The sequence below is a fragment of the Gasterosteus aculeatus genome, chromosome 11 (assembly GCF_964276395.1).
Source record: "Gasterosteus aculeatus chromosome 11, fGasAcu3.hap1.1, whole genome shotgun sequence".
Lineage (NCBI taxonomy): Eukaryota > Metazoa > Chordata > Actinopteri > Perciformes > Gasterosteidae > Gasterosteus > Gasterosteus aculeatus.
Window position 1 is genome coordinate 130,675 of NC_135699.1, and position 23,715 is coordinate 154,389.

Below are 23,715 nucleotides of genomic sequence, written 5' to 3' on the forward strand. Positions count from 1 at the left end.
TAGGCGCCAGCCGCAGCGACCCGCCGGGACCCGAGGGCCCCGACGAGCGCCTAGCCTGGGCGATCCGCGAGAAGACCCCGACGCGCGTCCAGAGTCACCAGCCGCCCCGGCCCACCAGCCCCCGTCTTTCCCGCCTTCCGCAAAGGGTCCACGACCAGGACCGGCACCGAGGCGACCCACGCCGAAACGCGAGCACGACCCCAGCACCGAGCCCTGGCCGCAACCGCAACGCTTCCGGCGGCCGACCATGAGACAGCGGACGAGACGCCGGCTCCCCCAGCCGCGACACGAAGCCAGCCCCGCTTCGCACCCCGGCCGACCCAGCCCCCTCGGGCCGCAAGATGCGTTCAAAGTGTCAATGATCAATGTGTCCTGCAAATCACATTACTTCTCGCAGCTAGCTGCGTTCTTCATCGACGCGCGAGCCGAGTGATCCACTGCTAAGAGTTGTCTTTCATTTTTGTTTGATGCGACGAGGTTCATGGAAAGTGGGGACGAGGCGATGCGGGACGGTGAGAGAACATGCGCTCCACGGGGGCACGCCGCACAGGACCGTGCCGGGGCATCGTCTCCCGGCGTCGCCTGGCGGTCGCGCTCCGTGCGGGGTACATCTGGGGCAGACGGGCCGTCTCGGACTCGCTACAAATCGGGCGCCCGGGGGGAAGCGCAGGGCCATCGGGGCGAACCCAGCGCGCGCACCAACCCACCCGGGCATAGAGGCCGACCCGCGTTCCGGGGGCCGCCCATCTGGCGGGGGCCCCCGGGTGGCGGGTTACGGTTGCAAATCGGTCAGAATTTTCACGTAACCTCGTTCGGTTAAAGCATTTCCTCCACCGGCGCGCCCCGGCCAAAGCCAAAGCGCCCGGGGATGGCACACCGCAGGCGGGCGCACCGGAGAAGGGCCGCCCCACCTACGCTCAAGCAGTCTCGTTCGATTAAAGGATTTCGTCCAACGGCACGCCCCGGCCGAAGCCAGAGCGCCCGAGGATGGCGCACCGGAGGCGGGCCGCCCCGCCGTCATCTCTCTCGCTCAGCGATCCATCCGCGGAACCCACCGACCAGCCACAGTGCCCGGAATGGTGCCTCGCTCCCCGGCAGCCAGTTCTGCATGAGGCTCCGGTTCGTTCACCCTCACCACTGTCCGAGGGCGTCCGAAAATACTGAGGTCTGAGTCGGATCCAAAACTCACAAACGTCGGTCCTCACTCCTGGAGGCCTGACGTTTCTGAAATCTGCGACCTAGTGGCCCAGTGATGTCAGCTAGAAAAATTTTTTTCCAGTCCGCTCAAAATTCTCTGGAAACTTAAACTAATTATCTGACTTAAAAAACGGAGTTAATTTTTCATCCAGGAGACCGGACCTTCCTTCAAAGCGTCCCCAGTGGTCCTTCGTCATCGGATATCTGCTGAGATCTCCCGCTCTGGAACTGTGTATTCATCCATCCGCTGCACCTGCTGTTTTGCCATCAGTGTCCGACAATAGCGCTTCATCATCGGATAACTGCCGGGGTCTCCCGCTCTCTGGAACCGTTTCCTTTATCCAATGCACCCACCACTCTGCCATCAGTGTCCGAGAATAGTGTGCCGTACTCGGACATCAGCCAGGATCTCCCGCTCTCTGGAACTATGTTCTGTTTATTTCCTCCATCCAGTGAACCCACTGCTCTGCCATCAGTGTCCGACAATAGTGCTGCATCATCGGATATCTGCCTAGATATCCCGCTCTCTGGAACCGTTTCCTTTATCCAATGCACCCACCGCTCTGCCATCAGTGTCCGAGAATAGTGTGCCGTTTTTGGACATGGGCCGGGATCTGCCGCTCTCTGGAACTGTGCATTTCCTCCATCCAGGACACTCACCATTCCAGCATGAGTGTCCGAGAATAGTGCTTCGTAGGGTCTTGAGTTCCAACAGAACACCTTTCTTCAAGGTAGCTCTTCACAGAGAGCCGGGATCCTGGGGCAATCACTTCCAGGTGTGGGAGCTCTGCCTGCCACCCACGTAACCCCTGGCCTATGTTCACACAGGATGACATTTGGTCGACACCACGGCCACAACCATGGTTACCATCTAGCCACGCCACATCCGCAAAAACTGTTCACGACCGGGCCGGCTCAAGCCCCACACAGAGCGTCACGAGGCGCCCCTCACTGCCTATTGATAGGTATCGCACCGGACCCAGATATACCAAACCTACCCTGGGCACACCATGCTTCTGCGAACCAGCACCGGCCACCAGGATGCAGCCCCTGTGTTGTATGGGTGTGACGACGACTGCCGGAGCCCATACCCCGGTTCCTACAGCCGTGCCGAGGTCCCCACCTCCCCTACCCCGGCTTAGCGATTGCTTATGTCACCAACGTCGCTGCATCCAGTACACCAAGGTCGTGCAAGTCTAGTGGAGTATCCATCAGGTCCCCCAGGGCCCATACGTCATCCCGTGGGGTGCGCGACACCTGTGGCGGGCATCGCCGGTGTTTGCTTTCCCAAACCAGGTTAGGATACAGACACACAATAGGGCGTCGCTTGTTCAAGTAGCCCTACCCGGTCTTAGAGGCGCGGGTTTGCTGAGCAGCACGGAGTCATGTAACCCCTACCTGTCGAGGCCCACCCTTCTGTGCAGTCAGTGGCGCAAACCCTTCTACAAACAGACAACAGCTCTCTGGGCCCCCCCCCCCCCCCAATTAGGCACAGGTAGCCTAGTATCAGGGGGGGCCCTTTGGGTCAGGGTAGAGTCCTACTACATTCCTTACCGCATGAATGTCCTCATAACATCCAGAGAATGTAAAAGAACCCTGCGGCTCAGGAGTTCAGCAAAGCTCTGAGTCCGAGCCTTGCTCAGGCCGAGGTCGGCGAGCAGCAGCTCGTTCTTAGTCGGCCACTTTCCCCTGGCTCCCAGCAGGAAGCCATAGACAGTCACCTTCTTCGTCTGAACTCTGCTCGCCCTGATCACTGGAATGAGAGGGCGGTACTTGCTTTCCTTTTCGATTTGTGCGCGTTCTAATGACTCATCGAATTCGTACCTCACTGTCACATCAACAATGAGCGCCAGGTCATCCAACCAGCAGATCAGGTGCACTCCCCGGAGGGCAGCATCCAGCGCTTTTCCCTTTCCACTTCCCATCCATGGCGCTCAGCCTCCGCGACGAGGACCTGGCACACCCTGTGGTGCCTCTGAATACGGCACCGCTTGACCTTCGGGCAGAGCGCAAGGATGTGCCAGCAAGTCTCTGGGGCCTCCCCACAGTGTCGACAACTGACATCTACTGTATCGGTCCTTCGGCAACCCTCTAGCTCTCGGGTCAGGTAAACATTCGCTCTAAGCTGGACAGCCGCCGTAAATTCCTAAGGCTTTAGCTTGTTTGGCGGGTAGTTGTACAACCAGCAGTTGCTGATCTTGTCCGCTTCGAACGTCCGAATCCCTTTTCCCTGCACCAGTTGACCGGCCCATCTGTCGAATTCAACTTGGCGCCAGTCACACGGGACTATGCGCTTCCTCGGCCTCACCGTGCTGACAGGGTCAGAGGTCCCCTCCGCAAGGGAGCCCTCCACCAGAACCGGACCCAGCTCAGGTCCCTTATCTGGCGACCCTCCAGCCCTCAGCCATGCCCTCTTAAACGCAACGTGATCAGTGGTCTCCAGAAACATCCACCTGACCATCTCGTCCTTAGAACGGGACAGGCCCAGGAGTCTCCTTGGCCTGTATGGCGGGAACAATCAACAACAATTTAGGGATACCCAGACCACCACTGGATTTCCTTGAGTAAAGGAACACCTAGCCAGGTGCAACCACCACTTCACCGCTTGTCTTATGCCCGTATCCATTTCTGTCAGGGCCTTCGCGGACAGCATGCAGTGATCAGCCACGAAGATGACCCTCGGTACGGCAAACTGGCACAACAGGGACACCTTGTCAAGCGGACGTAATGGCGTCTTGGAGATCGCAACTACCCACTGTCGTAGTTTGGCAACCATATCCTCAGCGAAGATCCCTGTCCACGGGTTCACCTGGGCGCCCAGGTACTTTATTGATTCCTTAGGCCCAATAATGTGAAGAGCCGTTCCGTACAGCAGCCACAGCTCGCACCTGTTCACTTTGTACGACCTGCTGCCTCTCTTCTCTATCAGGAACCCGTGGCACTTACTGGGCTGGGTGCGCATTCCAGTAAGCGCGCAGAAGTCCACCAGGATATCAAGGTTGGCTCTCATACCTTCCCAAGAATCACTCACTATGGCCAAGTCATCCGCAAATGCCATCGCAGTAATGGACTTCCCATTCACTGAGAAGCCCCTGCCCTCACGTTTAAGTTGCTGGATAAGCGGATCCAGCGCCAGGTTAAAGAGGAGAGGGGACATGGAGTCACCCTGCTTCACTCCCACCTTCATGGCGATGTCAGTGGAAGAACCCTCCTGACAGAGCACCTTTGTCACACTGTTCTCGTAGGAGTCCTTGATCAACTCCACCATGTGTTGGTTCAAGCCTTTCTGCACCAGAACACTCAGGAGGTGCTCGTGGGAGACGGTATCGAAGGCCTTCGCAAAGTCGACGAACACAACCGCGAGGGAGCACTTTCCTGCCTTGCTGAGCTTATGCAACCCTCCAACAGCATGAGGTTTTCTGAACAACGCGGAGAGGCAATGAAACCCCTCTGGCGCGGGTGGCTTGGGCAGGCCACAGTCATCCTTTCCGTCAGGATCCACGAATAAAGTCTTAGGACCAGGGACGCAATGGTTATGGGCCTCCATTACCCCACGTCACCATGTAGACTAACGTCCCCGGTCTTCGGGATAAGGGATGCCTGCCGACACCAACCATGTTGAGTACATCTGAGCCAATTTAATCCCTTCAGGGTCCCATTTGGACAGCGCGTCTTTAGTGATGACATCCGCGCCCGGGGAAGAACGGTTCTTGATGGACTTGAGATGGGCTCTGACTTCGGCCGGATCGATTAGCTTCCCAAATCCTGCGTTGTCGGCAGTCCCGAAGCCCTCGAACTGACCCAGACCCAGGAAGGCTCTGACTATGCTCCACCTCTCCCCGAAGACCGCCGATACTTCAACGAGTGGAACGGGCAGCTCGCCCCATCTGTCTGTCCAGGACAAACATAGCCAACTTGGCCTCGCCCAGCCGAGCGAACAGATAGAGGAATCTGCGCATCCTCCTCACGCTACGCCGGACATCCATCCTGGGTGGGCGTCCAAGGACTCGTTTCCTGCCGGAGTGGCCCACTGCCTTTCGACCCAGCCTCCTGATCAGATTGAGAGAAGTCGACGCAACTGCCCCCTGACGGCAGTCGTCTCTCCTGACGATCCTCGCTGAGGTGCTGCCTGTGTCACCACCCTCTCTCGGCACCCGTTTCCCTAGCGGGCCCCGCAGGACCCCTCTTACTCCGTGCACGGGTGCCGGTGATAAGGCGGCCTGCTTCCGCCTGTCACTAGCCGCTGAACGCTCCTTGGCAGCAACTTCCTCTCGCAACTTTAGTCTACAAATGGCCTCAAACACTAGTCGACACTTCGATCTAACCTGATAATGTTTTTCCCTGTGCCCAGAGAGGCTGCAATGGCTTTGCATTCCGACGGTGGGGGCACACCTCGCTCGCAAAACACGGCCAGCTTTTTGGTTTCCTCCGTCGACCAAAGGCGCGTAGCGGCAAATTAACTGAGACGTTCACCCCAACAGAAACCTGCCCCGTAATACTCGGCTGGGTGAGCCCTGCGCATGTGCAACGAGCACCCCGCCCTTGTGCCAAATTCCCTAGGACAGAAGTCCCACCGGAAACTGTCCTCCAGCTTCCAGGGGGGAGTATTTCCCCCTGCACACTCCCGCGAGTGAGCCTCGACCGGACGATCAAGAGGCGGGGTACCATCACGCACGGCCGGCACCGTCCTTACCGAGCCGCCCAGATTAGGAGAAGGCGGGCTACTATTCGCATTGCCGTCCGCGCCCCGGCCAGTCGATTGGCCGACAAAGCTAGTTTCAACAGGCAGGGCTAGCTGCATTCCAGAGATCCTACTCCGGCAGCAGCCCCTCGATCACCGCAACTCGCCCACTTCCTTCATGCCCGCACAAGCACGGGGCAGAGCAAGGGACGTGTGAGGTAGGATTACCATTCGTCACCTCCGCCATCAACCGTGTGCTCTTCTTCGGGTTATCAAATTCGACCGGGGGAACGCAACCCTTCCTCTTACTCCGCGTAGAAGGCCCCGCCAACTTGGCATCCCCCTCGGGGCCAGGTCTTGAGGACGCACTCTTACCATCCACCAACAAGTGGCCAGGATGGGCTGCAGAGACGGACACGCTCCGGGCCCTATCCCCGAGTTAGAGTCGTCATCCACAGAGAAGGTGAGCTTGTGTCGACTCCGCAACACCCTAGGCGCAACACTCACTCCACCTCGCTCCGCATGCGCTGAGCCCCGTCCAGGTTTAGAGTCAACAGCAGGCCAGGCAAAGCACGCCCGCTGCACCTCCAGTGGGACAAGGACCCAGCCACAAGCGGGCTTCACAGGGGTCTTCCGGCTGGAAGCCCTGTTACTTGCGTTCAACTCAGTCGGATCGCCCCTCCAGCGATTCAGGGAGACGGTCAGCCGACAAAATCTACGGGATCCGAGAGGCGTCAGCCCCCCTCCCCCGAGACCTTTTGGATTCCGGAACCCTGGGCTGCTGGAGCCTCCTTCAACCGCATCCCGACACGCCCTAGGGGACAACAAGCCACCGCTGAGTCGCTTCAACCGTACCGTCAGCCGCCTTAGGCCGCAGAAGGAGAAGACCCTCCCGACCCGTGCCCAAGCCACCGAAGCCCAGCCCCACTTCCCAGGACCTGCGTACCCCTGGGGGAGGCCATCGCAGTGCCTCCCCCTGCACCTACCGCACCTAGCGGTCCAGGCCCGCTCCAGCGCCTCAGAGAGACAGTCGCCTGAGCCTCCAGTACACGGAGGGACTCAACCCTCCAGCCCTGTGACCAAGCAGTCGCCTCCCTCCGGGACTAAACCGGACACTGCAACCACCCGGCGAGGCCATGCCGGGCCCCACCGCACCCGCAGCCGGGGGAGTACCAACGCCTCCAAGCAACATCCGTACGCCCTCTATACTAACCTGTACAATATAATCCCAATTTCACCGACAAGGTCAACGACGACTCCTCTTCAACCGATCAGCACCTGGGGAGACGCAGTGAGAGGAGGAGCTAAGCTTGGCAAGTCAACCACGCAGATGATACATAAACACAATGTCTGAACGTGCATGGTACCCGGGGCTGGGTGACGATCCAACACGGGAGAATGCTGCACCGGGGGTTGGCCCGGCAAGGAGCCGGGACCATCTGAACTTAAGGGGACGGAGGCTCGCGCCCGCTGAAGCGCAACCGCTTCGACACAAAAGCGAGACTATTCGGGGAGATTACTGGGCCTCTTAGCCACCATATTGGTGTTACCGCAGACCACCACGTGGAGGCGGGCCCAAACGCTGCTTAACCGACCCTGTATGCCGTTTACCCAAGTCGCAACAAACCCTGTGTCTCCTCCTGAGACCTCTATATGAGAGAGTCATAGTTACTCCCGCCGTTTACATTGAATTTCTTCACTTTGACATTCAGAGCACTGGGCAGAAATCACATTGAGTCAACACCCACCGCGGGCCCTCGCAATGCTTTGTTTTAATTAAACAGTCAGATTCCCCTGGTCCGCACCAGTTCTAAGTCAACTGCTAGGCGCCAGGACCCAAGAGCCCCGACGAGCTCCTAGCCTGGGCGATCCCCGAGAAGACCTTGACACGCGTCCAGAGTCGCCAGCCCCAGTCTTTCCCGCCTTCCACAAGGGTCAACGACCAGGACTGGACCGAGAGGAACCACGCCGAAACGCGAGCACACCCCGGCACCGACCCCAGCCGCAATGCTTCCGGCGTGCGACCATGAGACAGCGGACGAGACGGCGGCTCCCCCAGCCGCGACACGGAGCCAGCCCCGCTTTGCACCCCGGCCCGACCGACCGACCCAGCCCTTAGAGCCAATCCTTATCCCGAAGTTACGGATCTGATTTGCCGACTTCCCTTACTTACCTTGATCTAACATGCCAGAGGCTGTTCACCTTGGAGACCTGCTGCGGATATGGGTAAGGCCTGGCGCGAGACTTACACCCTATCCTCCGGATTTTCAAGGGCCGACGAGAGCTCACCGGACGCCGCCAGAGGCGCGGCACGTTCCAGGGCGCGAGCCACTCTCGGGGCAAACCCATTCCAGGTCGCCCTGCCCTTCACAAAGAAAAGAGAACTCTTCCCGGGGCTCCCGCCAGCTTCTCCGGAATAGTTTGCATCGCCTCACGGCGCCCACTCCAGGTCCGGGAATCTGAACCCAGCTCCCTTTCGATTTGCCGGGGGCGACGTAGGCCATGGCCCCGCCCTTCCGAACGGTGTTCGCCCATCTCTTGGGTCAGTCGGTCCTATGTTTAACTGCTGTTCACATGGAACCCTTCTCCACTTCGGCCTTCAAAGCTCTCGTTTGAATATTTGCTACTACCACCAAGATCTGCACCCGCGGCGGCCCCACCCGGACTCGCGCCCTGGGCTTCCGTGCGCACTGCGGCGGCCCTCCTACTCGTCGCGGCGCAGCCCTCCCGGCGTTCTGCTGCCAAGACGGACTAGAGCGAAAGCATTTGCCAAGAATGTTTTCATTAAATCAAGAACGAAAGACGATCAGATACCGTCGTAGTTCCGACCATAAACGATGCCAACTAGCGATCCGGCGTCTTTATTCCCATGACCCGTCGGGCAGCGTCCGGGAAACCAAAGTCTTTGCAACCATACTCCCCCCGGAACACAAAGCTGAAACAATTTGACTCAACCGGTAGGGGGACTCTTGGGGATCAGGAGCGCCTGTGCTGCCGGGTTGTCGCAGGCGGAAGCCTTCGTCCCCTTAAGTTCAGACGGTCGGGCCAGCTTCCGGTGCACCGGTTTCCTGTGTTGGATCGGCACCCAGCCCCGGGTGCCATGCACATTTAGTTGCACGTTCAGACATTGTGTTTATATATCATCTGCGTGGTTAACTTGCCAAGCTTAGCTCCTTCTCTCACTGCGTCTCCCCAGGTGCTGATCGGTTGAAGGAGTCGTCGTTGACCTCGTCGATGAATTTTGCATTATCAGGAAATCAGGAATCATTTATTTGCCAAAATATGTCAAACATACAAGGAATTTGTCTTGGCGGTTAGTGCGCGACAGTAGACCGACAAGACAACAGTGCACAAGTAATAAAATAAAGTAGAATTAAATGCTAATGCAATGGGCTAGTAGAATAAGGCTAAGGCTATGGGTTAGTATAAAACAAGGGAATCACTGCATGAAAAGTGGGATTTTCGGCAGTATGCGGCACTGTAAATTGTCGTGGAATTTCAGGTTTGCGGCAATTTGCGGGCAACGCCGAAACTGCCGTAAATTGTTGACATGGGCCTCCCTTGGCAGTTGTCCCCCCCATGACCCCCCTCCTCCTATTTCTAGGGGAGGCTTTGACATGTAAATGAAAATGCTGTGAGCTATACAAATGCAAATCAGGGTCGCAGAGGGAGTTTTAGCCCAGGTGACATTTTTTTAAAAGGTAAGAAAATCTCTGGTACAAATAGATCAGGCTCAGTAGCCTAATTATAGACTTACATTTTAGCTTGAATTGATGTATTTAATTCAAATATGCTAGATTACTGTGTGCGCCATTAGCAATGGCAAATGTTATGTAAAAAAAGATAATAAAATAACTTCTTTGAAAAATGAGCATTCCATGCAAACAACATTTGAATCAGCATGAGGGATCTGCAGAGATCACAGTCTCCTAGAGCTCAACTACAGTGCATAGTGGCAGGACTACAGTGACCTTTTCTTTGGTCTTCTTAAATGCACAGAGGATGTATTAACCACACATCTTCTAGCAATGCGCTCAACTGGCAGAAATGATGCTGGGTATGACGTGTCTGTTCCCTGCAAGCCCCAAACTTCTATTGGCTTTCCATAAAAATGTCTGTCCGGGTGGAGATAAAGCCAGGAAACTTGTGCAAGAACATGTTTAAATGCCGTACCCTTTGACACAACATTAACAACTATAAACTGCTTTATAATGGCTGGTCGTAGTTCTGCTAGAGGGTCAAGGACGGGTTCCTCAAAACTGTTAGTGTTTCCACACCACTTAGCATGAACATACTCTGACCTTTCTGCTCTGCATCTATCGATTGAGTAAGTTACATTCATATATGTTACCAGTTTACATGTCATGGCAAAACATTCAACCTTAGTGACACAAGGGTACATCTGATGATACATTGTCAACATTGCATGTATGTCAGACTCATCCAAGAGTGTCTGGTGGAATGGAGAAAGAGGCACCACTGTACAGTTTTCTAGGGAAAGTCGTTCTGCTGACACCAAAACACTGCTTTACATAAAGCATATCAGCTGTTTCAAAGTCCCAACCATTTGTCTTCCTAAAATACTGGTCCTTCCGTATAACAATAACCTCGTATGTGATTGGAGGACCCTTAAGACTCCTCGTCCAATCATGTGTGAGGTCATAGGCATGACGGATACAGCAGTACTTGCAAGACGTGCATGCAAACAGACAGAAGAACTGTATCTCCAGTTCCTTTGTTTGGTTTTTGCTGCTTCGTGAATAATGGCTGGACGACGTCTCGCGTTCAACTCGCCTTCAACTCCTCTCCGCGGTCACCAACTTTCGGCCAGTCCGCAGACAGACGAGAAGAAGCTGCTGAATGCTCTCAGTAGATCGTCTCGTCAACGCCAACAACAAACTGCCGATATCAACGAGCGGTTCGCTCCACTGAAGCGTTCGGGACTCTGCGGGTTTCTGTCCATGGAGGAGAGGAACCGACTCAAAGAAGAGGAGACGGGCGCACAATCCCAAGATAGCGGTAAGAATACGTTCGATGACTGCAAGCTAAGCTAAGAGTAGCCTAGTAGCCTTACAAGTGAGCAGAAACAGCTTTATTAAAGTGTGTTTTCTTTGCCGTGTCGTTTACAGGAAGCGGTGCGCCGTCTTCACATCTCCGAGACGAACTACAGGCGCTACGAACCGGAGCAAGGGTAAGATTTAAAGAATATGCTTTCATTCTGCGCTATAAGGGAATGTATACGTATAGATACCGATCATAACTGTACATTTTGTTTTCACAGACTAATCTCGCCTCATAATGAGGCGGTGACCTCGTATTTGCTCCGGGAAAAGTCCAGATTTAGACAACGTCATTGTGTGTAAGTGACAGTTTCTCCTTCCTTGTTAAATGTTACTGTGACTTGAGTTTGATTTTCTTTTTGTATTCATACCACACTCATTTAATTGTTTTCCAGCCGCCTGTGAGACGTATTTTGAGACGGGACGCAGGAGCTTCAGGTTCAGGCGGAACACTCATTGCGAGCGGAAGCTGCGAAGGATTCAGCGCGGAGTCGAGCGAGAAGAAAGACGGTCAGAGTTTATTTGCTGACTTTTTTCAGGTGCATTGATAGATGTGTTGTGTCCGTACGCATCGCACAGTACTGATTCATTGTTGTTTTTACAGCTGCTGGAATCGAGAGGTTTTGCTGCCAATCACGAGTGATTTTATTTTTTAGTAAGTTAAGGTTTCCTCCAATAAGGAGTAAGGATATTCAAGCCCGCTCAGCCACCCGTGGTTTCGCTGCATTCATATGCTAATTCGGGCCATTCGCCAGCTCTCCACCTACGTCATGGTTCGTTTCCGACAATTTGTGGCACAGACAAACGCGACGTGCGCGGGTTGCAAATTGTAGGAAATTAGGGAGATTTCCGGGCGTTTACGGGGACGAATATTCACTGCATGAAAAGTGAGATTAAGTTAAAAATTAAATATTAAAAAGTTAAGAAAAATATTGAGCATAAAGTGCACTAACGAACAAGTAACAGACAAGTGACAAAGTGACGACAAAGTGATGAATTGCAGTTAAAGACTGTACATTATACAGACTGTATATTGTACAGGTTTGTATACAAGGGCGTACGGATGTTGCGTGGAGGCGTTGGTACTCCCCCCGCGGGTGCGGGCCAGGCGTGGCACCTCCAGGGGGGAGGTGCGGCGATGGCCTCTCCCAGGGGCACGCAGGTCCTGGGAAGTGGGGCCGGGGTCGGCTTTGGCATGGGTCGCGAGGGTCTTCTCCTTCTGTGGCCTGGGGGCTAAGGCGGCTGATGGTATGGTTGAAGCGACTCAGCGGTGGCCTGTTGTCTCCTAGGCCATATCGATTTGCGGTTGAAGGAGGCTCCAGCAGCCCAGGGTTCCGGAATCCAAAAGGTCTCGGGGGAGGGCGGCTGACGCCTCTCGGATCCCGTAGATTTTGTCGGCTGACCGTCTCCCTGAATCGCTGGAGGGGCGATCTGACGGAGTTGAACGCAAGTAACAGGGCTTCCGGCCGGAAGACCCCTGTGAAGCCCGCTTGTGGCAGGGTGCTTTGCACGGCCCGCTGTTGACTTCAGACCTGGACGGGGCTCATCGCATGAGTAGGGAGGTGGAGTGACCGTTGCGCCTAGGGTGTTACCGAAGTCAAGGCAAGCTCATCTTCTCTGTGGATGACGACTAACTCCGGGGATAGGGTCCGGAGCGAGTCAGTCTCTGCAGCCCATTCTGGCCACTTGTTGGTGGATGGTGAGAGTGCGTCCTCAAGACCTGGCCCCGAGGGGAATGCCAAGTTGGTGGGGCCTTCTACGCGGAGTAGGAGGAAGGGTTGCGTTCCCACAGTCGAATTTGATAACCCAAAGAAGCGCACACGGTTGATGGTAAGGAAACCAAATGGTAATCCTACCTACCTCTCCTCGTTTTCTGCTTCTATCTCTGCTGCCAAAAGCTTTTTCTACCAATCCAGAATTGAATCTTCATTTTCTCCTGTTCTCTCTTTACACCAACTCTCTTGGCGCCGTCATTCGCTCGCATGGCTTCTTACCACAGCTATGCAACCTTCCGAAATTCTCCCACACTACTCCACTCCTCCGCTCTCTTCACTGACTACCCGCATCCAGTTCAAAACATTGGTGCTCACTGACCATGCTGTGAATGGATCGGGTCCAGCTTACATCCAGGACATGGTCAAACCCTACATCCCAACCCGCACTCTCCACTCTGCATCTGCAAAACTACTCGTTCCTCCCTCACTGAGCAAAACACTCGACTAGATCACGACTCTTTGCTGTCCTTGCGCCAAAATGGTGGAACGAGCTCTCTGAAGACACCAGGAGCGCAAACGCCGCAAACTAAAGACACACCTCTTCAGACTCTACCTCGACTAAAGACTAACAAATTGTAGCACTTAAAAATTGTACTTGTAACTTGTAAATTGGCTTATTTGAGGAAATTGCACTCCTCCTTGTTTCTTGTTCTCCTGAGTTTGTACCCTATGGTTGAATGCACTTATTGTACGTCGCTTTGGATAAAAGCGTACGCTAAATGTCCGCTATACATGTAATGTAATAATACCTTGCCCTGCCCCGTGCTCGAGAGGGCATGAAGGAAGTGGGCAGGCTGCGGTGATCGAGGGGTCGCTGCCAGAGTTAAGCGGAAGTAGGAGCTCTGGGATGCAGCAATCCCTGCCGTTCGAAACCAGCTTTGTCGGCCAATCGATTGACCAGGGCGTGGGTGGCGATGTGAACGCGATCAGTAAGCTACAGCCTCCTAATCCGGGCGGCCCGGTTGGGGTCCTTGCCAGGTGTGTGTGATGGGTCCCCGCTGCGATGGCGCCCGGTGGAGACATGCTCGCGGGAGTGTGTCAGGGGAAATACTCCCCCCTGGGCGTCATCTGAAATCCATCAAGAACCATTCTTCCCCTGGCCCGGATGGTATCAGTAAAAACCATGTTGTCCAAATGGGACCCGAAGGGGATTAAATTGGCCCACATGTACTCAACATTGTTGGTTTCGGGTGGCATCCCTAAGGTCTTTAAAAAGTGTCAAACAACACTGATTCCAAAAACCGGGGACCTTAGTCTACATGACGTGGCGTGACGTGTGTCAATGGAGGCCCATAACCATTGCATCCTTGGTCCCAAGACTCTACTTGTGGATCCTGACGGAAAGGATGACAGTGGCCTCGCCAAGCCACCCGCGGCAGAGGGGTTTCATTGCCTCTCCAGGTTGTTCAGAAAACCTCTTGCTTCTAGAAGGTGGCATGAGTTTCAGCAAGGCAGGAAAGGGCTCCCTTGCGGTGGTGTTCGTTGACTGGCCTTCGACACTGTCTCCCATGAGCACCTCCTGAGTATTCTGGTGCAGAAAGGCTTGGACCATCACATGATGGAGTTGATCCAAAACTCCTACGAGGACTGTGTGACCAAGGTGCTCTGTCAGCAGGGTCATTCCACTGACATCACCATGAAGGTGGGAGTGAAGCAGGGCGACTCCATGTCCCCTCTCCTCTTATCCAGCAACTTGAACGCGAGGGCCGGGGCTTCCCAGTGAATGGGAAGTCCATTACTGCGATGGCATTTGCGGATGACTTGGCCATAGTGAGTGGCTCTTGGGAAGGCATGAGAGCCAACTTGGATATCCTGGTGGATTTTTGCGAGCTTACTGGAATGCGCACCCAGCCCAGTAAGTGCCACGGGTTCCTAATAGAGAAGAGTGGCAGCAGGTCGTACAAAGTGAACAGGTGCGAGTCGTGGCTGCTGAATGGAATAGCTCTTCACATGATAGGGCTGGAGGAATCAGTTAGGTACCTGGGGGTCCAGGTGAACCCGTGGACAGGGATATTCACTGAGGATATGGTTGCCAAGCTACGACAGTGGGTAGCTGCAATCTCCAAGACACCATTGGATCCGCTTGACAAGTTGTCCCTGTTGTGCCGGTACGCCGTACAGAGTGTGATCTTCGTGGCTGACCACTGCATGCTGTCTGCGAAGGCCCGGACAGAAATGGATTTGAACATAAGGCGGGCGGTAAAGAGGTGGCTGCACCTGGCTAGGTGCACCACAAACGGTCTCCTTTACTCACGGACGTCCAGCGGTGGACTGGGAATACCGAAAATGTCGATGATTGTACCGGCCATACAGGCCAGGAGGCTCCTCGGGCTGTCTCGTTCAAAAGACGAGATGGTCAGGTGGATGTCTCAAATAACTACTGATACCAAAGTGTTTGAGAGGGCATGGCTGAGTGCTGGAGGGTCGCCAGATGAGGTACCGGAGATAGGGCCGGTTCTGGTGGAGGGCTCGAGTTCGATAGATTGGCGGACCAGCTGATACAAGGGAAGGGTATTCGGATGTTCGAAGCGGACGAGGTCAGCAACTGCTGGTTGACCAACTACCCGCCAAACAAGCTGAAGTCAGGAGATTTTACGGCGGCCGTCCAGCTCAGGGCAAATTTATACCCAACCCGTGAATTGGTGGGTCGCGGAAGGACGGATACGGTAGATGTCAGCTGTCAAGGCCCTGGGGAGGCCCCAGAGACTTGATGGCACATCATTGCACTCTGCCCGAAGGTTAAGCTGTGCCGTATCCAGAGGCACCACAGGGTGTGCCAGGTCCTCGTTGCGCAAACAGAGCGCCATGGATGGGAAGTGGAAAGGGAGAAGCGTTGGACACTACCATCAGGAAAGGTCATGGCGCCGGATATGATCTGCTGGCTGTATGAGCTGGCAATCATAATTGATGTAACTGTTCGGTACAAATTCGATGAGTCGTTGGAACGCGCGCAAATCGAAAAGGAAACCAAGTACCGCCCTCTCCTTCCGGTACTCAGGGCGAGCAGGGCCCGAACAAGGAAGGTAACGGTCCACGGCTTCACGCTGGGAGCCAGGGGCAAGTGGCCGACTAAGAACGAGTTGCTGTTCGCCGACCTCGGCCTGAGCAAAGCTCAGACTCGGAGCTTCGCTGAACTCTTGAGCCGCAGAGTTCTCTTGTATTCTCTGGATATAATGAGGACCTTGCCTTACCATGCGGTAAGGAGGGGAGTAGGACTCTAGTCTGACCCGAAGGCCCCCCCCCGTTTCAGACCTGATTCTAGGCTACCTGTGCCTAATTGGGGGGGACCCAAAGAGCTTTTGTCTGTTTGTAGAAGGGTTTGCGCCACTGACTGCACAGAAGGGTGGGCCTCGACAGGTAGGGGTTACATGACTGTGCTGCTCAGCAGACCCGCGCCTCTAAGACCGGGTAGGGCAACTTGAACAAGCCTATTGTGTGTCTGTATCCTAACCTGGTTTGGGGAAGCCGAAACCAGCAATGCCCGCCACAGGTGTCGCGCACCCCACGGGGGACCTCATGGATACTCCACTAGACATGCACGAACTCTGTACTGTATGTAGCGAGGTTGGTGACATAAGCAATCGCTAAGCCGGGGTAGGGGAGGTGGGGACCTCGGCACGGCTGTAGGAACGGGTGTATGGGCTCCGGCAGTCGTCGTCACACCCATACAACACAGGGGCTGCATCCTGGTGGCCGGTGCTAGTTGGTTCTGGAAGCCCGCCCGGGCTGGTTCGCAGAAATAGGTATTGCACCTACCCTGGGCACACCCTATCGATGGGCAGCGAGGGGGGCCTCGTGACGCACTGTGTGGAGCTTAAGCCGTCCCGGGTAAGAACAGTTTTTGCGGCGGTGGCAGAGTTGGATAGTATCCGTGGTTGTCGGCGTGGGGTCGCTAGTTCAATTGTCATCCTGTATGCACATAGGCCAGGGGCTATGGGGGTGGCAGACAGAGCACCCTCACCTGGAAGTGATCATCCCAGGAATCTCGCTCTCTGTTTAGAGCCACTTCGAGGAAACGTGTCCCGCCGGAACTCGAGACCCTACGGTAGGGGTTGTCAGCCGGACCTATGGAAGAGCAGTCAGGACCAGGGCGAGGGTCATTAGACCCAGATTCGTAAAACGATGGAGCTCGCGTTGGCGCTGGGGGGCAACCCCCGCTAGGCGCTGCATGTGAGAACGCCCCTGCGGCGGCAGGGTGAAACCCCTGGACTAGTTTCGGCGGGGCCGTTTATTCCTCTCTTAAAATAGCCAAATGCCTCGTCATCTAATTAGTGACGCGCATGAATGGATGAACGAGATTCCCACTGTCCCTACCTACTATCTAGCGAAACCACAGCCAAGGGAACAGGCTTGGCAGAATCAGCGGGGAAAGAAGACCCTGTTGAGCTTGACTCTAGTCTGGCACTGTGAAGAGACATGAGAGGTGTAGAATAAGTGGGAGACCCTCGCGGCCGCCGGTGAAATACCACTACTCTTATCGTTTTTCCACTTACCCGGTGAAGCGGGGCCCCCGAGAGGGCCCTCGATTCTGGAGTCAAGCGATAACTGGCTTGTGGCGGTTGGGTTGGGGTTTTGGTGGAGGTGCTGTGTGAGACAACACCGCCCCCGGTGTGCTGTCCATCACCAGGCCCTGCTGCGAGGTCCTCAACTTTCGTTTAGGCCTTGTGGGTCTTTTGTTCCCAGTTTGGAGATCCACGTCCTCTCTGCCGTCCTCCTCTGGGTCGTGGTCCACCTGTCGTCACACTGCACTATTGTAGCAGACAGGGAAAACCATCCATGAAGTAGAAAATGTTTGACCAATGGTATGGCTGTTTTTTTCTTTTTGGTGATGTTGCATCGGTGTTGTGTGATGCGGGTGGCGAGTGCATTCCCTGTCACACCCACATACATTAGAGAACATAACATTTTTTGTGGCAGGGTCACCATGATTGAGCGTCTGAAACACTTCTCCCATGCTGCTGTTGTTGAACCAACGTTCATGTTTAAAAAAATCTTTAAATTTAAGTCTAGGTTTAGAGAGTGATGGCAATTTAGCTTTCACTAGAAAGTCCTGGAGATTTTTATTTCTTCTGTAGGCCGGGATTATATTGTGGTTTTGTAGTATCAGCGACCCTGTAATGCCATTGATAAAATTGTTTCTAAATTGATTGGAGAGGTTCATAGTTGAAGGTGAGTACGTGGTAATGAGTGGGATATTGGAAGTAAGTGAAATTGGTTTCTTTTTCAGGAAGGTTTTAAGGCCTCTCCTACAGAAGGATCTGGAGTACCCCCTTGTTTTTAGCGCCCGGAAAAGGATTTTAACCGCCTTCCAAAAATCATCCTGGTCTGCAGATTCTGCTAAATCTGAGCAGTTATGATTTAATGAGGCCTGCATTAGGTATGCTTAGGATGGAAGCTGGTCTTATACAGCAGGACGTGCATGTCTGTTTCTTTGAAAAATACTTTAATATCAAGGATCAGATTTTTCTGTTTTTACCTTTAAAAGTGAGGCTGCTGGTGGATTTCATTTTAATTAAATCCCTGTGGTTAAAAATGTTTTTAAAGTCTTCCTCATTGTGGGTCCACACCCCCCAGATGTCATCTAAATACCGGTAGTAGTGCAGCGTTTTTTTAACGCAGGCTTACAGGGCTGAAGCCTTCCATTCAGCCATGAAGATATTTGCATACGCTGGGGCAAATTTAGGCGGAAGGCGGATTGTTGGAGGTGCTCCATCATAATGGGCTGTTAATTTTAATCTCCTATGATATTGTTGGATGTCAAATTTTGTTTGTGGGAGAATGTCCTTATTGGTCACTTTAGTGGGAATAAAATTTAAACCTCGCGTGAGAAAAGAAATTTGTTCCGCCGTAAATTTAACATTTTGAGTTAAATTGATAACTGATTTATTCCCCTCCTGTGGCGGCAGGCTTCTGGGGATAATTATTTTAATGAGCCGCCCAGTGGGCCAGCATATTTTTGGCCGTTTCAGTCGTCCAATGAATATTATCGAGACCAGTGTTTAGCTGTGGGTAGCATGGGAATGCACCTCACCCAGAACCGCATTGTAGGAGTTGAGGTGGGACAGCCGCAGGTTCTCCTTTGTCGGCAGGTTCTTGGAGAAGTTGATCTGTGGAACATAGATCTGACAGGGGAAAGTTATGTTTCCCCAGCTTGATCATGCTCCTGAGTTGTTTGATGGCCGTTTTCTGGATTCTATTGCAAATGCCAAAGGATAGGACGATCCTTTCCACCCTGGTCCTGCAGTGGCGAGGAGGTGGAGGGGCCCACGTCCTGTTCATGCGTGTGCTCCACCTGGTTGAGGGACCCCGTCTGGATGAGGGAGAGCGGGGGAGCATTGGTGCGGTCGTCTCCTTCACCAGAGACATTTCTGGAGGCGGCTGCATTTATGTTGGAGAGTGATCAGGAGTTAGTGCAAGGGTAAATCTTTTTTGTTTTCGATTGGGTTTGGTTCAAGTTACTGTGATTTCTCAAATCCTTTTTCTGTCCTGTATATAATTAGCTTTGGTATTAGGAGTTATATTATTTTGTGTAACAGCACCCTCTTGTGGGTAGAGTTTATTGTTTGACTGGCATTGCGTGCCCTCGTCAGTCTGCTCACCGGTGGCTGATGGGAGGTACGTACCGTACGCAACGTGAGCATTAAGACCGAATTAATGTATTTCACTGTCTGTTGAGGTACACTTGATCATTTCTTTATGTGTAATATTGTAAGGGCATATGGGACGAGTGGTTTTGTGTTTTTAATGTATATTTGAGGTGAATAATGGGACGTTGCAATAGCTAGCTAACCACTTTGCTTTCGTGCATGCGTTGTTAGCTTTCGCACTTGTCTCCACGCGGGTAGCCTATATGTTTCAGTGTTTTTTTTCTTGTATTAGGTTACTGGTTGTGTATGGAGAAGAATCACGTCCATGTTTTTATTTGATTTCTGCAGGTATGTACTTTTATTCTATTTTATTACCATGTTCAGCAAATGTGATGTTCATTCATATGTATTACGCTAGGAAGTCCGACAATTGTGGTGTACTCCTGTAGGTATTTATGTTGTAGTCTATGTGTGAATAGAAGATATATGCAATGTGATCGGAGAGAAAACAGTTTGATCCGGACATTTTTTTCTCCATAGTTATTTTTATTTGTTGTATTTTGTTTTATGCTTTTGAAAGAATGTAATTCAACTGTGAGTCTGCTCACCGGTGGCTGAGGGGAGGTTACTGGTTGTGTACGGAGAAGAATCATGTCCATGTTTTTATTTGATTTCTGCAGAATAAAGTGCCTAAGGGAATGTCAGCGTCCCGTTATCAGTGCACCTCAACACAACGCAGTAGTTGGCGAGGCACAGACCGCGCCGGCTACAGATAGGCTCACAATTTGTTTTGTAACACAGGTTGCTTACAAGTTTGTGTTAAAATAATTCATGGTTTAAAACAGGTGTTATCTCCAGGTGAGTCCACATAATAAAGCTTTTTAATAGAGGTTTTAAGAGACCATGATTAAAAATCATATAAAGTCTTCGTATAAAACCTAAAAAGACCATGATTAAGAAAAACCTGTATATGTGAAAGTTGTTTGTGGATTGCATTCTGGGATGTCAATAATGAAATCCATCTTGTAGTCCTGGGCCAATTGATGGAGCCAATCCTGGAAGATGTGGTCTGCCGTTTTCGTAGTCCATTGCGGGGGTCCCGTGTATCTACTCGGAAGAGGTCCTTCTCGATGGGTTTGAGGACCTCTATAGCATCCTCTCTCAGGTATGTATCAAATTGTTTGTATCGTTTCTGTATATCTGGAGGGATTTCTTTGTAGTTTTGCACAGGTGGCATGATAATGCGTGCCTCCGGGAATGTTCTGGGAGTCTGAACAACCTCCGGAGCTGCTCCTTAATCGTTGTGATTTGTACGTCTACATGGAGGTTGTTTATTCCCACAGAGAGAACTACCAGCTGGACAGAAGAGCAACGACTGAGTTTCTCCAAAACTCCTATAAGATGGTGGATCTTGGCCTTCGGGAAGCTGTCCAATTGGATCTCCTGTTGTGAGTGGGGGGGGGATGTATTGGATATATTTTGATCCGAACACTACAATGGTTTCCACTGGTTTTAGGTTCCAATGGATCGCTTCTTGGGATGTTGTTGGGTGTATCCTGGGACCTGTCGGGATCTCCGATCCCCCCCGAGTTGGTTGATGAGAAGGATCGCCACACGTTGATCAATTCAAAGTCAAAGTTAACTTTTATTTAGAAGAGAAAAAGAGCATGAGCAATTCTCCGCAGATATCTGGCTCTAACTATTGCTTGCAAGCAGGAGGTCCAACACACCAGCACGTATTCGAGCGTTCTGTGTAATGACGTCCGAGCAGTAAAAACGCTGAGTTTTTATACACTTGAAGACAGTTCTTAGCGCCAGTTACGGGAAGCCACAAATCAAGTTGAGATAAGAACACAGGTGAAGCTGAGGGTAACACACAATGCTCCTCTGATCGAAAGTCTGTGAGAATAAGTTAACCCCCTTCCCCAAACACAGCTGCAAACCCTAAATCTTTCTATCTCTACATTTCCGGGTCAACCACTGAGACCCCCACTAGGATGAGTGGGGGGTTCTGGAGAAGACCCAGAATCAGTCGGAATGGGAGCCCTCCAATTCGCCCATTGGAGGTCCACAAGAGCTTGCCTGTCGGCTTCGGTTTGTGCTCCACCACATTAGTGTTTTGAATTTCACCATGGTGGAGCCGGAGTTGTTTTTTATACCTATTTTTGCCGTAGGCGTTCGCCTTTTCAAAGGCCACCTGGCTAAAAGGTAGGTTGTGTAGGCCCACCATAATCACCGCTTGGTAATGTATGTTTAAAATTTCCATATTGTGTTGTATGCTTCTCTCGGTGTTTTCCCTTTATTTTTTTGGAGGCAGTGCTGTCATTGGGGGATGAGGGCCTGATAAATGCAGTCAGTTTGATGACTTGCCTCATCATGCCCCTGGGAGGAACCCCAGAGGCTTGGCTCTCCTCTATAACCTCCAAATGGTGTACGGCTTGAAGTAGTTTGAAGTACTTTTTCTCCTGTTTGTTTTGTTTACAGGTCGCTGCCAGTGAAGGATCTTCTAGGGGGGCCCGAGAGTGGAACACAGTGTCTATGAGACATCAGGTGAAGATGGTAGGTAAAAAAAAAGGGTGGGAAAGGGGAATACAATTTCTCCAAAAGACTAAAAAAGATCCATGTCCGATTTATTCCTTGTATGATGTTAAAACGTGGTCAGAAGTCCAACGGTAGGTATCTGGGGTGAGTATTCAAGACTGTTGTATATAAAATATTTAGTCTGTGTACGAGAATACTACTTTTAACAAGGAATAAAATAAACATTATAAACAGTAAATAAAATGTGTTTTGTAAAAGGAATGTATAATAAAACCTCTTGTATGGTTTCTCTTGGTAGAATTTGATAAAAAATTAACTTTCAGGTTTAATCCAGAGAGAAGCCAAATGGATACACCTTTCCAAGTAAAAGTACCCTAATGATTGTGGGGAGGTCAAGGGGCAAAACAGAGGTCGGCCATTAATAAATGTTTTTGTATTTTTCTCTTTTTTTGGTTTTTGGAGGGTTAGGATTAGGGGTTTGAGGCATCAAATGAAGCTATATTGGCGGTGATTGGGAAAGTAGTCCAGCATCGTTTTCCAGGCTTAATTCGGCCGTTCCCGGCCTCGGGAGGTGTTTGGAGATTTTAGCGGTGGAGACTAAATCCAACGCCCGGATTGATTCCGGGCTTTTCCCTATTTTTCTGAAAATCTATCAAAATAACGTAATTAGAGGGAAGGGGTTAGGATTAGGGTTCGGAACAATGTGGCAAACCCCGTAAATTTCACTCTCATTTTTGTGACTTTGGATTTAGTCTCCAGAGCAAAAATCTCCGAAAGTCCTGATCTCCTCCGGGCTTTACCGTCCGATAGACGAACTTACAGCGGACATCAAGAAACTAGTACCCTCCCGTAGGTAGGAATATATATATATATATATATATATATAATTATATATATATATATATATATATAATTATATATATATATATATATATATATAAATGTTTTATAAATAATTCCTGTTTTTTCAGCGCAACAAACCTCAGAGATGCTGGGCATAGAGGAGCATAACAGCGGCCTATCATCCACAAACAAATGGCGTGGATGAGAAAAACAATCACAACATCAAACGGTAAGTTTACTTATCGGGTTTTTGTAAAGGTCAGAGTTTTTTGTGAATGTAAATGAACAATTGTTCTCAATTAACTTGCCTATTAAAATACAGGTAAAAAGAGATGTTTGTACTCTTGTACTGCTTGCTGTATGCAGTGCATGATAGGTGTGATACATGGCACTAAATTATTGGTTTATCTTGCTTCATTTCACATCCTAGAGCCCTCGCCAAGCTTGTAAATGAAAGGCAGGACAACTGGCATGTCTTCTGTGGGCAGCGGTGGGTGAGTGGGGAGCACGGTCGTCCTCCAATCAGAGTGTTGTCGGTTCGATCCCAGGCTCTGCTAACCCGCATGTCGATGTGTCCTTGGGCAAGACATTTAACCCAACATTGCTCCTGTAGCTGCGACTACAGTGTGTGAATGTTAGTGACTGTTGGGCAGGTGTCACTATGTGTGGTTCTCCTCTCATCAGTGTATGAATGGGTGTGGGAATGGGTGAATGATGTCATGTAGTGTCAGAAGACTAGAAAAGCACTATACAAGTACAGTACCATTTACCATTCCCATTCTTGGAGGCAACATTTGTTTTCTATTACGATCCAAAGTCCATATAACAACAAAATTTACAGCATTTATGTTGATGTATGGACGAGAGCCCGCTTTTACCCGCCTACGTTCCTATTGACCTGCCGGTAAGTTGGTTTCTTTGGGTTTCGTTTTTCTCTTGACTCCCGTAATATGCTGCCATTAATACTTCTGAGAGTATTTATTATTATGCCTTTAAATTGTATACAGAGCTAAAACCCTTAAAGTAGCGCT

At 51.8% G+C, this 23,715-nt stretch overlaps 1 pseudogene; it reads right to left on the minus strand.

Moving 5' to 3' along the window:
* Positions 1-304: 304 nt before the first annotated feature.
* LOC120828532 (5.8S ribosomal RNA) lies at positions 305-449 on the minus strand (annotated as a pseudogene).
* Between the last annotated feature and the right edge of the window lie 23,266 nt (positions 450-23,715).